This window comes from Macrobrachium nipponense, chromosome 6 (genome assembly GCF_015104395.2).
Source record: "Macrobrachium nipponense isolate FS-2020 chromosome 6, ASM1510439v2, whole genome shotgun sequence".
Lineage (NCBI taxonomy): Eukaryota > Metazoa > Arthropoda > Malacostraca > Decapoda > Palaemonidae > Macrobrachium > Macrobrachium nipponense.
Window position 1 is genome coordinate 134,868,147 of NC_061108.1, and position 17,143 is coordinate 134,885,289.

Here is a 17,143-nt window from a genome sequence, read left to right on the forward strand (position 1 = left end):
GAAGCCGATCCAAGTAAGAGACTCTGGGAAAACATATGGAGCAATCCGGTATCACACAACAAACATGCAGCATGGATCAAGGAAGTCAAGCAAGAATAAACAGGGAGAATAAAAACAAGATTCACAGACATCACGACAGACAGTCAGAACACCAACTAAAGAAAAATGCCAAACTGGAAAGCCCCAGGTCCCGATGAAGTCCATGGATAATTGGCTCAAAAAATATGACCACAGGAAGAACATCCCTTAGTACAAAAAGACAAGAGTAAGGGAAATATAGCCAGTAATACAGGCCTATCACCCTGTCTACCAATAAAGTGGAAGTTACTAACAGGAATCATCAGTGAAAGGCTAACAACTACCTAGAGGAGACAAAAACACCATCCCCACAAACAGAAAGGATGCAGAAGGAGTGTAGGGGCACAAAATACCAGCTCATGATAGATAAATGGTAATGAAGAACAGTAGGAGAAGGAAAACCAACCTAAGCATGCATGGATAGACTATAAGAAAGCCTTCGACATGATACCTCACACATGGCTAATAGAATGCCTGAAAATATATGGGGTGGCAGAGGAAAACAACATCAGCTTCCTCAAAAATACAATGCGCAACTGGAATACAATACTTACAAGATCTGGAATAAGACTAGCAGGGGTTAATATCAGGAGAGGGATCTTCCAGGGCGACTCACTGTCCCCACCCTACCTTCCGTAGTAGCCATGATTCCCATGACAAAAGTACTACAGAAGATGGATGCCGGGTACCAACTCAAGAAAAAGAGGCAACAGAATCAACCATCTGATGTTCATGGACGACTTCAAGCTGTATGGTAAAGAGCCATCAAGGATATAGATACCCTAATCCAGACTGTAAGGATAGATCTGGGGACATCAGGATGGAGTTTGGAATAGAAAAATGCGCCTTAGTCAACATTACAAAAGGCAAACAAAGTAACGAGAACTGAAGGGATAAAGCTACAAGATGGGAACAACATCAAAACACATAGATGAGACAGGATACAAATACCTGGGAATAATGGAAGGAGGGGATATAAAAACACAAAGAGTTGAAGGACACGATCAGGAAAGAATATATGCAGAGACTCAAGGCGATACTCAAGTCAAAACTCAACGCCGGAAATATGATAAAAGCCATAAACACATGGGCAGTGCCAGTAATCAGATACAGCGCAGAATAGTTGGAATGGATGGATGAAGGCAGAACTCCGCACCATAGATCAGAAAACCAGGAAACATATGACAATACACAAAGCACTACACCCAAGAGCAAATACGGACAGACTATACATAACACGAAAGGAAGGAGGGAGAGGACTACTGGAGTATAAAGGACTGCGTCAACATCGAGAAACAGAGCACTGGGGCAATATCTGAAAACCAGTGAAAACGAGTGGCTAAAGAGTGCATGGGAAGAGGGACTAATAAAAGTAGACGAAGACCAGAAAATATATAGAGTTAGGAGAATGCCAAACAGAACAGAGGAATGGCAACAACAAACCAATGCACGGACAATACATGAGACAGACTAAAGAACTAGCCAACGATGACACTTGGCAATGGCTACAGAGGGGAGAGCTAAAGAAGGAGACTGAAGGAATGATAACAGCGACACAAGATTAGGCCCTAAGAACCAGATATGTTCAAAGAAACGATAGACGGAATTAACATCTCTCCATATGTAGGAAGTGCAATACGAAAAATGAAACCATAAACCACATAGCAAGCGAATGTCCGGCACTTGCACAGAACCAGTACAAAAAGAGTGCATGATTCAGAGGCAAAAGCCCTCTACTGGAGCCTCTGCAAGAAATATCAGCTACCTTGCTGTAATAAGTGGCACGAGCACCAACTAGGGAGTGATAGAAAACGATCAGGCAAAGATCCTCTGGGACTATGGTATCAGAATGGATAGGGTGATACGTGCAAATTGACCAGACGTGACGTTGATTGACAAAGTCAAGAAGAAAGTATCACTCATTGATGTTGCAATACCATGGGACAGCCAGAGTTGAAGAGAAAAAGAGAGGGAAAAAATGGATAAGTATCAAGATCTGAAAATAGAAATAAGAAGGATATGGGTAATGCCAGTGGAAATTGTACCCATAATCATAGGAGCACTAGGCACGATCCCAAGATCCCTGAAAAGGAATCTAGAAAAACTAGAGGCTGAAGTAGCTCCAGGACTCATGCAGAAGAGTGTGATCCTAGAACGGCGCACATAGTAAGAAAAGTGATGGACTCTAAGGAGGCAGGATGCAACCCGGAAACCCCACGCTATAAATACCACCCAGTCGAATTGGAGGACTGTGATAGAGCAAATAAGGAAAAAAAGAAAAAAATATATAATTATTATATGTTTTATCAAAATTTTATTGATGCTTCAGCTGCATTAATTTTATACAAGTGCTTCTCTATTTTTCTAATTGTGGTTTTCTCATTCTTGCTTAATAATAATAATAATAATAATAATAATAATAATAATAATGAAAAATGATAATAATAATAATAATAATAATAATAATAATAATAATAATACTATAATAATAATAATAATAATAATAATAATAATAATAATAATAGTAATAATAATAATAATAATAATAATAATAATAATAATAATAATAATAATAATAATAATAATTAAGGAAAAAACTAGAGGCTGAAGTAGCTCCATGCCTCATGCAGAAGATTGTGCTCCTAGAAACAGCGCACATAGTAAGAAAAGTGATGAACTCCTAAGGAGGCAGGATGCGGCCGGAATGCACGGAATACCACACTATAAATACTATAAAATACCACCCAGCGAAATGCGAAAAAAACGAAGGACCTTGGAGGACTGTGATAGACGCAAAATAATAATAATAATAATAATAATAATAATAATAATAATAATAATAATAATAATAATAATAATAATAATAATAATAAATAATAATAATCAAATTAGCACTGTTACTTTACGTTTTTCATACTATAACTTTCAACTCTTTCCCCCTTTCTTAAAAAGAAGGCAACTGAGAAGATCAGAGGCGTAGCTTCCCTCAAAATTAGAGTCTAAGAGAGGACGAGCTGTTTCTTTATCATGCAAATTACGACTTCCTTTGAGTGGATTTACTTGTCGGGTCGTAAGTTGGAGGAGATCTTTTGGAGAATCTAGTAGTGCATGAGAGAGAGAGAGAGAGAGAGAGAGAGAGAGAGAGAGAGAGAGAGAGAGATGATGAAGGTGATATGGAATTCCCATGACGGTAGCAATTTTTTTTTTTTTAGATGTTCAATGACTAGAGAATTAAAATATTTTACTTTTAGGATCTAATTTGGATATCCTTTAGAGGAGAGAGAGAGAGAGAGAGAGAGAGAGAGAGAGGAGAGAGAGAGAGAGAGAGAAAGGAATATGAAGGTAATATGTAATTCTCATGACAGTTATTTATTTTTTTAATTTGGAGAAACTAAATATAGGCTCTCTCTCTCTCTCTCTCTCCTCTCTCTCTCTCTCTCTCTCTCTCCTCTTGTTAGCAAATAGAAGGTTACAGTACTAAAATATCTGAAAACTGCGTAGCTTCCCTTCAGCTGTCAAAGCGTTGCATGACGAATGATTATCGTGGGTTTTTAAATGATTGCCGTCACTAATTCATCTTTAAGTTCATCTCCCCTACTTTCCCCGTGAGGATTGTTTGTTGGCGTCCCTCAAGTCTTTTCTTGATGAAGGAAATAATCCCTCATTAGCCAAAGTGGGTTTAAGTGCTTTTCATTTCAGGTCATTTACTTAATTTCGCTTTTATCTTATTCGTCGCTACAATGTCAGGATACGTGATTAGGAACACGTTGTAAAAAGTAAATAAACTTGTACCAGGATCGATTCCGTTGCAACTGGCAACGTTTTGGCAATTTTCGAATACCACCTTTTACGACATAAACTGAGATGGCATAAAAACTCAACAACGTATTTCCCAGACCTAAGCCTTATGTCCATAGGCCTATCCGGCATTGATTTGTTCATGCCTTTATTTCTGAGGGGAGATGGATAATATGCCCTAAGGATATGCTGCAGGAGAGGCATTTGGAGGGAATTACTTGAGGAACCCGAACGGGAAAATACCTCAAGATCAAAGAGGATAACCAGGATAATCTCTCCTCTGCTACGACGTTAGGCCATCCAAAATGGGTGGAGAGTTTGCTATCAGTGGAAATTTTAAAAGTTATTTTGGTCTGTTTGAAGTAGGCTGAGCGTAGGCCTTTCAAATTTTTCCCAATTTTTATTTTTATTTAAAAAAAAAAATTACCTCTGACATGGTTTCAAGTCCGATAATTATTACTGAATAAAGCTGATTTATGTGACTAAAAATCCTGAAGAAATTCCAATTTCCTCTTCCATTCAAAAATTTTATATTTTTGGCATCGTTTTCAAGTACGATAATTATAACTGAATAAAACAAATTTAAGCAACTACAAATCCTGAAGAAATCTAAATTTTCCTCTTTTCATTAAAAAATTTACCTTTGGCATGGTTTTCAACTAACAATAATCGTCATTTAACAGAGTTAAATAAGTAATTACCAATCAAAAGATTCGATCGTTATCAACATCAAATGATTTTTCCATGTTTCAAGAACAACTTCTTGACATTATGGTTGGTGCCAATCAGTGGTCGTTGCATGGGCATTTTCCCTAATTGCTTTTAGGGTATGAAGAGAAATCGGAACATACGTTAGCGTGTGGAAAGGGGATAGGTACGACTACGAGGCAAACACATGATTACGACTGAGACGTAAAACAAGATTATGACTGCTATGTGACACGATTACGACTGTGAAGTAACATAATTACGACTGCAATGAAAAATCACGATCAAGACTGTGATGTAGCATGATTACGACAGAGACATAACACGATTACGACTGCGATGTAAAATCACGATTACGACTGCGACGAGACACGATTTCGACTGTGGCGTAGCACGATTACGACTCCGACGCAACAACGGTTACGACTGTCGTAACACGATTACGATTTGTGTAAAAACCATTAGGACTGCGATGTAAAATCACGATTCAGTTGCAACGTACAAGATTATGACTGCGATTTGCCACGATTACGAAAGAACATAAACAGCAAGTTGTGACAGACAATAGAGGCTTTTATCACCTTTACAATATTAGGATTTCTAATTCAAGACGATGATGTAGCAAAGCGTGGGTTTATCTCGCCATTAAAGAGTTTTCAAAATCACACGTAATTGCCGTATACTGATGAACCTCAATTGATATTGGAATCCTTTACCTTTTATTTTTAACAATAATACTGAATAAATCATGCCATTTTTTGCGTGCAGTAAATTCTTAAACCAACTGAGCGAAATGCATAATTAGTGCATTTGGTGAATAATTTGATTTGGTGACTCAAACCTATTGAGAGAGAGAGAGAGAGAGAGAGAGAGAGAGAGAGAATTAATAAAATGCACCAATTATTAACTTCGTATTACGATTTAAGAGAGAGAGAGAGAGAGAGAGAGAGAGAGAGAGAGAGAGAGAGAGAGAGAGATCATAAATAAAACCTCACAAGGCTTCATCTTTGATCCTCCCAGAAAATCTGTCTGCCTAAGTGCGAAGCTAGTATTCTCCTCCACGCCTTCCACATCCCACGCCCCCCTCCCCCCGCAACGAATCATCCTCCCAGTGGCGTTGCCCGCCCCGACTTCATCTTTTTTGTTTCTCTCTCTCTCTCTGTGACCTCTTCTCAAGAAGGAAACATTCTATAATTACTGACTGATGGGTTGAATAAAAAAACAAATACTAAGTTTCCTGAGATCTCTGAAGTTTTAACGACGTTTGCAATATCTCGATGACAGTTAATCTGCGAGAATGGAAAGATATATGATATAAACATTTTAACCCTGTGGGAGACACTTTGATGGAAAAACACTGACTAATGATACAGTACGTTTAATGTTTTATTTACGTATATTCACGCATTTACTTTTTTGCGAGATGTTGTACCAGGATATGATTAATATGAAAATTGAGAAAGAAACACACAAGATTATTGAGTATAACTTGTTTACTTGTAAGTATTTACACAGTATTTTGTTAACCAAAAGATGTAATATATACATAGTATTACTGTGCAATATTTACATAGTATTTTTGTAGCAAAAACACTATGAATATACTTACAACTAAACAAGTTATATATACTTAATAATCTTGTGGGGATTTTTTTTTTTTTTTTTTTTTTTTTTTTTTTTTTTTTTTTTTTCCATCTTCAGAAGAAAACTAAAAGAAGTTTCTGTTTGGTACTAATATGAAACTTTAACAAATTCTTCAAATCGAATCTAGACTGACTTTTTAAATTATCATTCCTCCCCAAAAATCAACGTACCACACGTACATCGTGTGCCACTGAATGCGTTCGCGTCCAAAATAAACAAGAAATAATTATTACATTCTAAGTAATATTTACACTATATCACAATACATCAACTGCTAAGGGGTTGCCTATCCGGAATTCATGGTTATTTAGTACAGCAACATTTCGCGGGAATGTAGCTGTGATTGATGGAGTGACGTATTTGCCAGGAAATACGGGACTACCTTCTGGCGGTGCCGTCACTGCCAGATATTCTGTGAAATAATTGTGCCTCTCTCTCTCTCTCTCTCGTCCTCTGTCTCTCTCTCTCTCTCTCTCCCTCTCTCATTATTTTGGAGGAGAGAGAGAGAGAGAGAGAGAGAGAGAGAGAGATGTGAAGGTGATATGGAATTCCCATGACAGGAGCAGTTATTTATTTATTTTTTTATTTATTCACTATTATTAATTAATTTTTGTTTTTTTTTGTTTATGAGATCTTCAATGACTAAGGAAAATAAATATATGCTTTAAACCATTATTTATGCCCCAGAGCCGGGCCTTTTGAATCAAATCTCTCTCTCTCTCTCTCTCTCTCTCTCTCTCTCTCTCTCTCTCTTAGCAAATAAAAGGTTACAGTACTAAAATATCTGAAACTGCGTAGCTTCCCTTCAGCTGTCAAAGCGTTGCATGACAAATGATGTTATCGTGGGGTTTTTAAATGATTGCCGTCACTAATTCATCTTTAATTCATCTCCCCTACTTTCCCCGTGAGGATTTGTCTGGCGTCCTCAAGTCTTTTATTGATGAAGGAAATAATCCCTCATTAGCCAAAGTGGGTTTAAGTGCTTTTCATTTCAGGTCATTTGCTTAATTTCGCTTTTATCTTATTCGTTGCTACAATGTCAGGATACGTGATTAGCAACACTTGTAAAAAGTAAAAAAATTTGTACCAGGATCGATTCCGTTGCAACTGGCAACGTTTTAGCAATTTTCTATTTCCCAAGCGTAAGCCTTATGTCCATAGGCCTATCCGCCATTGATATTGTTATCACGCTTTTATTTTCTGGAAAGGAGCGGGGAGGGGGATAATATGCCCTAAGGCTATGCTGCAGGAGAGGCATTTGGAGGGAATTACTTGAAGAATCCGAACGGAAAAATACCTCAAGATCAAAGGAGGATAACCAGGATAATCTTTCCTTAGCTACGACGTTAGGCCTCCAAAATGGGTGGGGAGTTTGCGCTATTAGTGGGATTTTAAAAGTTATTTTGGTCTGTTTGAAATAGGCTGGACGTAGGCCTTTCATTTTCCCTTTTTATTTAAAAAAAAATTACCCCTGACATGGTTTTCAATTCCGATATTATAACTGAATAAAGCAAATTTAAGCAACTACAAATCCTGAAGAAATCTAAATTTTCCTCTTTTCATTAAGAAATTTACTTTTGGCATGGTTTTCAACTAACAATAATCGTCATTTAACAGAGTTAAATAAGTAATTACCAATTAAAAGATTCGATCGTTATGAACATCAAATGATTTTTCCATGTTTCATGAACAACTTCTTGACATTACGGTTGGTGCTAATCAGTGGTCGTTGCATGGACATTTTCCCTAATTGCTTTTAGGGTATGAAGAGAAATCGGAACGTACGTTAGTGTGTGGAGAGGGGATAGGTACGACTACGACGCAAAAACACGATTACGACTGCGACGTAAAAACAAGATTATGTCTTCGATGTGACACGATTACGACTGTGAAGTAACATGATTACGAATGTAATGCAAAATCACGATCAAGAACTGTGACGTAGCGATTACGACAGTATAATTACGACCAGTGACATAACACGATACGACTGCCAATGTAAATCCCACTATTAGGACTGCGACGTAACACGATCCCGACTGTGATGTAGCACGATTACGATTCCGACGCAAAACGGTTACGACTGTCGTAACACTGTTATGGCTGTCACAATACTATTGTGACTGACATTACACAATTACGAATGCGATGTCAAAACACGATTACGACTGCAACATAACAGCAAGTTGCGAGAGACAGTTGAGAATTTTATCATCTTTACAATATTAGGATTTCCAATTCAAGTCGATTTTGTAGCAATTCGTGGATTATCTCCCCATTATGTTTTTTTCTTAATACACACTGCTGACATATTTCATTATCAAAACCTTAGTTGACTTTGCATTGAAGCTCTTCAAAATAACACGTAAAATTAATGTCGTATACTGATGGTTTAATTAATATTGAATCCTTTACCATTTTTACAATATTACTGAATGAATTATGCCATTTTTGCGTGCAGTAAATTCTTAAACCAACTGAGCGAAATGCATAATTAGTGCATTTGGTGAATAATTTGATATGATGACTCACTCTTGCGTATACTACTGGAGAGAGAGAGAGAGAGAGAGAGAGAGAGAGAGAGAGAGAGGAGCGTATTAATAAAATGCACCAATTATTAACTTAGGAATACGATTACGATTTTAGAGAGAGAGAGAGAGAGAGAGAGAGAGAGAGAGGAGAGAGAGAGAGAGAGAGAGTATTAATATGCAATAATTATGAACTTCGGTATACAATATAAGAGAGAGAGAGAGAGAGGAGGAGAGAGAGAGAGAGAGAGAGAGAGAGAGCGAGAGAGAATAGTATCCCTCGTCCTATGAGATCAGTATTTTCTTTAATCTGGGAGTTTTCTTCAGAGAGAGAGAGAGAGAGAGAGATCATAAATAAAACCTCACAAGGCTTCTTCTCTGATCCAGAAAATCTGTCTGCCCAAGCGCGAAGCTAGTATTACCCCCCCCCCCCCCCCCGCCCCCCGCCCCCCCGCAACGAATCATTCCTCCCAGTGGCGTTGCCCCGGACTTCATCTTTTTTGTTTCTCTCTCTCTCTCTCTCTGTGACCTCTTCTCAAAAAGGAATATTCCATATTACTGACTGATGGGTTGAATAAAAAAAAACAAATACTAAGTTTCCTGAGATCTCTGAAGTTTTAACGACGTTTGCAATATCTCGATGACAGTTAATCTGCGAGAATGGAAAGATATATGATATAAACATTCAAAAACCCTGTGGAGATACTTTGATGGAAAAAACACTGACTAATGATACAGTACGTTTAATGTTTTATTTCGTATATTCACCCATTTACTTTTTTGCGAGATGTTATACCGGATATGATTATTATGAAAATTGAGAAGGAAACCCACAAGATTATTGAGGTATAACTCGTTTACTTGTAAGTATTTACATAGTGTTTTGTGTTTAACCAAAATAATGTAATATATACATAGTATTACTGTGTAAATATTTACATAGTATTTTCGTAACAAAACAGTAAGAAAATACTTTCAACTAAACAAGTTATACATAATAATCTTGTGGGTTTCTTTTTCCATTTTCAGAAGAAAACTGAAAGAAGTTTCTGTTTGGTACTCATATGAAACTTTAACAAATTTTTCAAATCGAATCTAGACTTGACTTTTTAATTATCATCCCCCCCCTAAAATCAACGTACCACACGTACATCATCGTGTGCCACTGAATGCGCTCGCGTCCAAAATAAACAAGAAATAATTATTACATTATAAGTAACATTTCCTCTATATCACATACATCAACTGCTAGGGGGTTTCCATATCCAGAATTAATGGTTATTTGCGTACAGCAACATTTCGCCGGGCGGGAATAGCTAGCTGATTGATGGAGTGACGTATTTGCCGGGAAATACTACGGGACTACCTTCTGGCGGTGCAGTCACTGCCAGATATTCTGTGAAATAATTGTGCCTGGACTGCTCTCTCTCTCTCTCTCTCTCTCTCTCTCTCTCTCTCTCTCTTTCTCTCTCTCTCTCTCTTCTTTTAAATATTTTGGAGGAGAGAGAGAGAGAGAGAGAGAGAGAGAGAGAAAGAGAGAGAGTAGAGAGAGAGAGAGTGAGAAAGAGAGAAAGAGATGTGAAGGTGATATGGAATTCCCATGACAGGAGCAGTTATTTATTTATTTATCACTATTATTATTAATTTTTTTGTTTTTTGTTTTTGAGATCTTCAATGAGTAAGGAAACTAAATATATGCTTTAGACAATTATTTATGCCCCAGAGCTGGCCTTTGAATCAAATCTCTCTCCTCTCTCTCATCTCTCATCTCTCTCTACTCTCTCTCATCTCTCTCTCTTTAGCAAATAAAAACCAGGAGGTTTCATCAGTACTAAAATATCTGGAAAAACTGCGTACGGCTCCTTAACCTTCTGTGGATGTGGTGTCTGTAATTAGGTGGGGGGGTGGGGGTGAAGGAGTTCAAAGCGTTTTGCATGCCGATGATATTATCGTGGTAGAGTTTTTAATGATTGCCGTCACGAATTCATCTTAAATTCATCACTCCCCTACTTTTCCCCGTGAGGATTTGTCTGGCGTCCTCAAGTCTTTTCTTGATGAAGGAAATAATCCCATATTAGCCAATGTGGGTTTAAGTGCTTTTCATTTCAGGTCATTTACTTAATTTCACTTTTATCTTATTCGGTGCTACAAATGTCAGGATACGTGATTATGAACACTTTGTAAAAAGTAAATAAATTTGTATCAGGATCGATTCCGTTGCAACTGGCAACGTTTTAGCAATTTTCGAATACCACCTTTTACGACATAAACTGAGATGGCATAAAAACCCAACAGTGTATTTCGCAAGTGTAATCCGTATGTCCATAGGCCTATCTGCTATTGATATTGTTATCATGCCTTTATTTTCTGAGGGTGAGTGGGGAAGGGGGAGAGGGGATAATATACCCTAAGGGTATGCTGCAGGAGAGGCATTTGGAGGGAATTACTTGAGGAACCCCAACGGAAAAATCCCTCAAGATCAAAGGAGGATAACCAGGATAATCTTTCCTCGGCTACGACGTTAGGCCTCCAAAATGGGTGCGAAGTTTTGCTATCAGTGGGATTTTAAAAGTTATTTTGGTCTGTTTGAAGTAGGTTGGGCGTAGGCCTTTCAATTTTCCCTTCTTATCTTGAAAAAAAAAAAAAACTACCTTTGACATGGTTTTTCAAGTCCGATAATTATCACTGAATAAAGCTAATTAAAGTTACTACAAATCGCGAAGAAATTTTGAATTTTCGTCTTTTATTTAAAAAATATAATTTTGGTCATGGTTTTAACTAACAATAATTACCAATTTGAACACAGTTAAAATATTAATTTACAATCGAAAGACTCGATCGTTATCAACATCAAATGATTTTTCCACGTTTTCACGAACAACTTCTTGACATAATGTTGGTGCCAATCAGTGGTCGTTGCATGGGCATTTTCCCTAATTGCTTTTAGGGTATGAAGAGAAATCGGGTGCGACTACGAGGCAAACACACGATTACGACTGAGACGTAAAAAAACAAGATTATGACCGATATGGGACACGATTACGACTGTGAAGTAACATAATTACGACTGCTCAATAAAAAATCACACGATCAAGACTGTGATGTAGCACGATTACGACAGTGACGTAACATGATTACGACTGCGATGTAAAATCCCGATTACGACTGCGACGAGACACGATTTCGACTGTGGCGTAGCACGATTACGACTCCGACCGCAACACGATTACGACTGTCGTAACACGATTACGATTTGTGTAAAACCATTACGACTGTGATGTAAAATCACGATTCAGTTGCAATGTACAAGATTATGACTGCGATTTGCCACGATTACGAAAAGCAACATAACAGCAAGTTGTGACAGACAATAGAGGCTTTTATCACCTTTACAATATTAGGATTTCTAATCAAGACGATGATGTAGCATGCGTGGGTTTATCTCGCCATTAAAGATTTTCAAAATCACACGTAAATGCCGTATACTGATGACTCAATTGATATTGAATCCTTTACCATTTTTACAATATTACTGAATAAATCATGCCATTTTGCGTGCAGTAAATTCTTAAACCAACTGAAGCGAAATGCATAATTAGTGCATTTGGTGAATAATTTGATTTGGTGACTCACACCTATTGAGAGAGAGAGAGAGAGAGAGAGAGAGAGAGAGAGAGAGAGAGAGAGAGAGAGGAGTATTATAAAATGCACCATTTATTAACTTTGTAATACGATTTAAGAGAGAGAGAGAGAGAGAGAGAGAGAGAGAGAGAGAGATCATAAGTAAAACTCACAAGGCTTCATCTCTGATCCAGAAAATCTGTCTGCCCAGGTACGAAGCCAGTATTCTCCCACCCCCTTCGCCTTCCACATACCCCCCATCCCCCCCTCCCCCCCCTCCCCCCCGCAAACGAACAATCATTCCTCCCAGTGGCTTTGCCCGGACTTCATCTTTTTCTCTTTTTTTTTTTTCTCTCTCACTATGACTATTCTCTCAAGAAGGAAACATTCCATAATTGCTGACTGATGGGTTGAATAAAAAAACAAATACTAAGTTTCCTGAGATCTCGGAAGTTTTAACGACGTTTGCAATATCTCGATGACAGTTAATCTGCGAGAATGGAAAGATATATGATATAAACATTCTATGCCATTATTTTAACCCTGTGGAGACACTTTGATGGAAAACATTGACTAATGATAAAGTGAATTTAAGGTTTTTTATTTACCAATAAAGCTCCATTTATTGTTTTATTTACGTATATTCGCCCATTTACTTTTTTGCGAGATATGATTTACCGGAATATGATTAATATGAAAATTGAGAAAGAAAACACACAAGATTATTGAGTATAACTTGTTTACCTTGTAAGTATGTACATAGTGTTTTTGTTAACCAAAAGATGTAATATACATAATATTACTGTGCAATATTTACATAGTATTTTCGTAACAAAAAACACTATGAAAATACTTATAACTAAACAAGTTATATATACTTAATAATCTTGTGGATTTCTTTGTCCATCTTCAGAAGGAAAACTAAAAGGTTTGGTACTAATATGAAACTTTAATGAATTCTTCAAATCGAATCTAGACTTGACATTTTAAATTATCATCCCTCCCCTAAAATCAACGTACCACACGTACATCATCGTGTGCCACTGAATGCGTTCGCGTCCAAAATAAAACAAGAAATAATTATTACATTCTAAGTAATATTACACTATAATCACAATACATCAACTGCTAGGGGTTTCTCTATCCGGAATTCATGGTTATTTAGTACAGCAACATTTCGCGGAAATGTAGCTGTGATTGATGGAGTGACGTATTTGCCGGAAATACGGGACTACCTTCTGGCGGTGATTTCACTGCCAGATATTCTGTGAAAGAGAGAGAGAGAGAGAGAGAGAGAGAGAAGAGAGAGAGAGACCTTACCTTACGACCTTACAGTTCGTTGGGTTGCCCCAGGTCCCTCAGTGTGAGGCACCTCTAATGTCTACCAGAGAGTTGCTAGTACATCTTCCGGTATATTTTGCATCTTCCAATCTTGGATGGTCTGGATGCAGTTTAGATATTTGTCGAGCTTATTCTTAAACACATCTACGCTCACTCCTGATATATTCCTCAGATGAGCTGGCAACGCATTGAATAGAGCTGCATTATCGATGCTGGTGCGTAGTGGATTAATGTCCTGTGTGCTTTCCTTATTTTTCCTGGTATAGATTTGGGCACTATTAATCTAACCTCTGCTTGCTCTTCTGATATTTTAGTTCCATGATATTTTATTTTATGTTATTCCTTCTATCTGTTTCCATGCCTGAATTATCATGTAGTTTCGTTCTCTTCTCCTTTCTAGACTATATAATTTAAAAGGATTGTAGTCTTTCCCAGTAGTCAAGGTCCTTAACTTCTTCTATTCTAGCTGTAAAGGACCTTTGTACACTCTCTATTTGTGCAATATCCTTTTGATAGTGTGGGTACCATATCATATTGCAATATTTCAAGTGATTACGTACATATGTTTTAATAAAGCATAATCATGTGTTCAGCTTTTCTTGTTTTGAAGTGGCCCGTAACACATTCCCATTTTTGCTTTACATTTTGCCAAAAGAATTGCTATTTGATCATTGCATAACATGTTCCTATTCATCATCACACACCAAGTCTTAACTGCTTCCCTTATATGTGATTGTCTCATTATTAGGTCCCCTATATGCATATAGCTTTCCTTCTCTGTCTCCATATAATTTATTGATTCAAATTTATCAGAGTTAAATACATCCTATTTACTCTGCCCAATCATATACTTTGTTAAGGTCTCTTTGTAGAGCGTTCCTATCTTCATCACAAGTAATTTCTCTACTTATTCTTGTGTCATCAGCGAAACTACTCACTACGAATCCTTAACAGACTGTCTATGTCTTCAATCATAATAACAAACAGTATTGCAGCTAACACCGTACCTTGTGGCACACCGTATATTAACCTTGGTTTCATCCGATTTCTCATCGTTTGCAATAACTATCTGTTTTCTGTTGTGTAAAAATTCTTTTAAACCATCTTCCTACTTTATCTCACGATATTGTGTTTTCTAACCTTTTTCTTCTTCGCTAATATATTATGGTCTACTTTGTCAGAAAAGCTCTTGCAAAGTCTAGATAAACCACATCTGTTTCATTTCCGCTTTTCATATTTTTTATATGTTCTCACGGTGGACTAACAGTTGGTTTGTGTACTTTTTTCCGGGTACGAAACCGTGTTGTCCTATATTAAACAAATTTTTTTTTTTTATTAAATGTTTCATAATATTTTTCTTCATTACCCTTTCATACACTTTCATAACTATGTATGTTAGACTCACAGGCCTATAATTACGTGCCTCTAGTCTTGATCTACTTTTGAAAGTAGGGGTGATATATGCTAATTTGTGCTCATCATAAATCTTGCCTGTATCTACACTTTGTCTTAATAATATGCAAGTGGCTTTGCGATAGAATGAACTACTTTCTTAACAAAACAAAATAGCAGGGACTCCATCAGGCCCTGCAGCAGCTCCATTTTAATTTCATTATTGCCTGCACAATATTCGCTTCATTAATTTCTATGTCAGCTAAATATTCACTATTTTTGTCCCTTACTTAATTATCATATCATTATCTTCATTATTTATTCTAGGGGTGAATTCTCTCTTATATCGTTCTGCCAGTATGTTGCAAATTTCCTTTTTTCATTCGTTAATCTCCCTTCAATTCTCAGAGGGCCTATTTCTATTCTTCTTTATTCATCTTCTTCTCATATGAGTATAATAGTTTGGGGTTTTGCTTAATATTTAATAGGGTTTTTTCTTTCAGTCCCGTTTTCATTTTCTTTTGATTGTATAATTCTTTTGTTCTGCATTTTTCTATCTTACTTTTTAGTTCTATAAACTTTCCATGCATTTTTTTAGTTTTTTCTTTTGACAAGACCTTTTTTCCACTTTCGTGATTTCTGGAACAAGATCCCTCTGTCTCTTGGTATGCATGACTGATGTTTACTTTTCTTCTTCGTATATATTTATCCACTATTTTCTCTAATTTTATATAATATCTCCATATTTACCCTTATGTCATCACTTAACGAAAACAAAATGTTATCCCCAATCTTTTTGTTTAATTCTTTCATTTATTTCTGACCATTTTATATTTAACTGTAGAAGTAGAAAGTTGTATTTTCCATATCCTTCCCACTTTTTGCATTTCTTGCTTATCTCTGTTTTCACTTGCTTTGGAATGAACTGTTAATTCTATGACATTATGGTCTGAAATACTCGCATTATAAACTATTATTTTCTTTAACATAATTCATCTCGTTCACAAATACTAGGTCTAAAGTATTTTCCTTTCTTGGTGGCAGGTGATTTATTTGTTGAATGTTGTATTCTAGTAGCATATCTAATAGCTTTTTCGAATTGCCTCTTATCTTCTGCACTACTATTACTCTCTTTTTTATATGTATAAGTACAACCTCAATCTCCTATTCGTTCTTTGCCATTCTACGAAAGGAAAGTTGAGGTATCCAGATAGGAGAATAGTCCAGTCCTTGTGATTTCTATATATATCATCCAATTTTTTCAATTATTAAGTCAAACTCTTTAGTATTAGGAGGTCTATATATTACTATGTTCATTAATTTTCAGATTCAAATTCTACCGCAATTAGTTCACATTCTGAGTTACTATATTTCTCATATATTTTTCCTTGTTTTTTGTCTTTCCCATATATTGCGTTCCCCCTTGATTCCTATTTTTTCTATCTGATCTATAAGTTTGGAACCCTTTTATTGATCATCATTCCCAGTCTCTTGGGAATACCAGTTTTCACTTATATTCATTATATCTATTTTCTTTTTCAATTTTGGGTTAGTTTCTTCTAAGTACTCTATTTTTCTTTTTGAGTTATCCGTAACTAAACCCTGCGCATTCATCACTATGATGGTTTGCGTGTTTTTCTCCTTCATTTAATATTGGTAGTAATAAGGATTTTCCCATGTCTCTTTCCTGTTCTGGCATGTTGTTCTTTTTTTCATTTCCAGAAATTCTGACATTAAAAAATCCAACTTTTCCATAATATTTGATCTTCCTTCATCATAATTATTCATTTTGTGTCTGAATCTGCAATTTTCTCTCCGTTTCTGCAATATCCTCTTGCATAATAAATACAGTTATTATCTTGAGTAGAATTTTGGAGCTGATGCTTTGAAATTTTTTGCTGACACCTCTGCATATCTCATTGATGGCTTGCTTTTCTCTTTTACCTGATATTCTTGATTTCTCTCTTTATTTGTTTCTAAAAAAAAATTTCTTATTTTGGATTTTATTACTTGGTTGGTTATTTATTTGATTA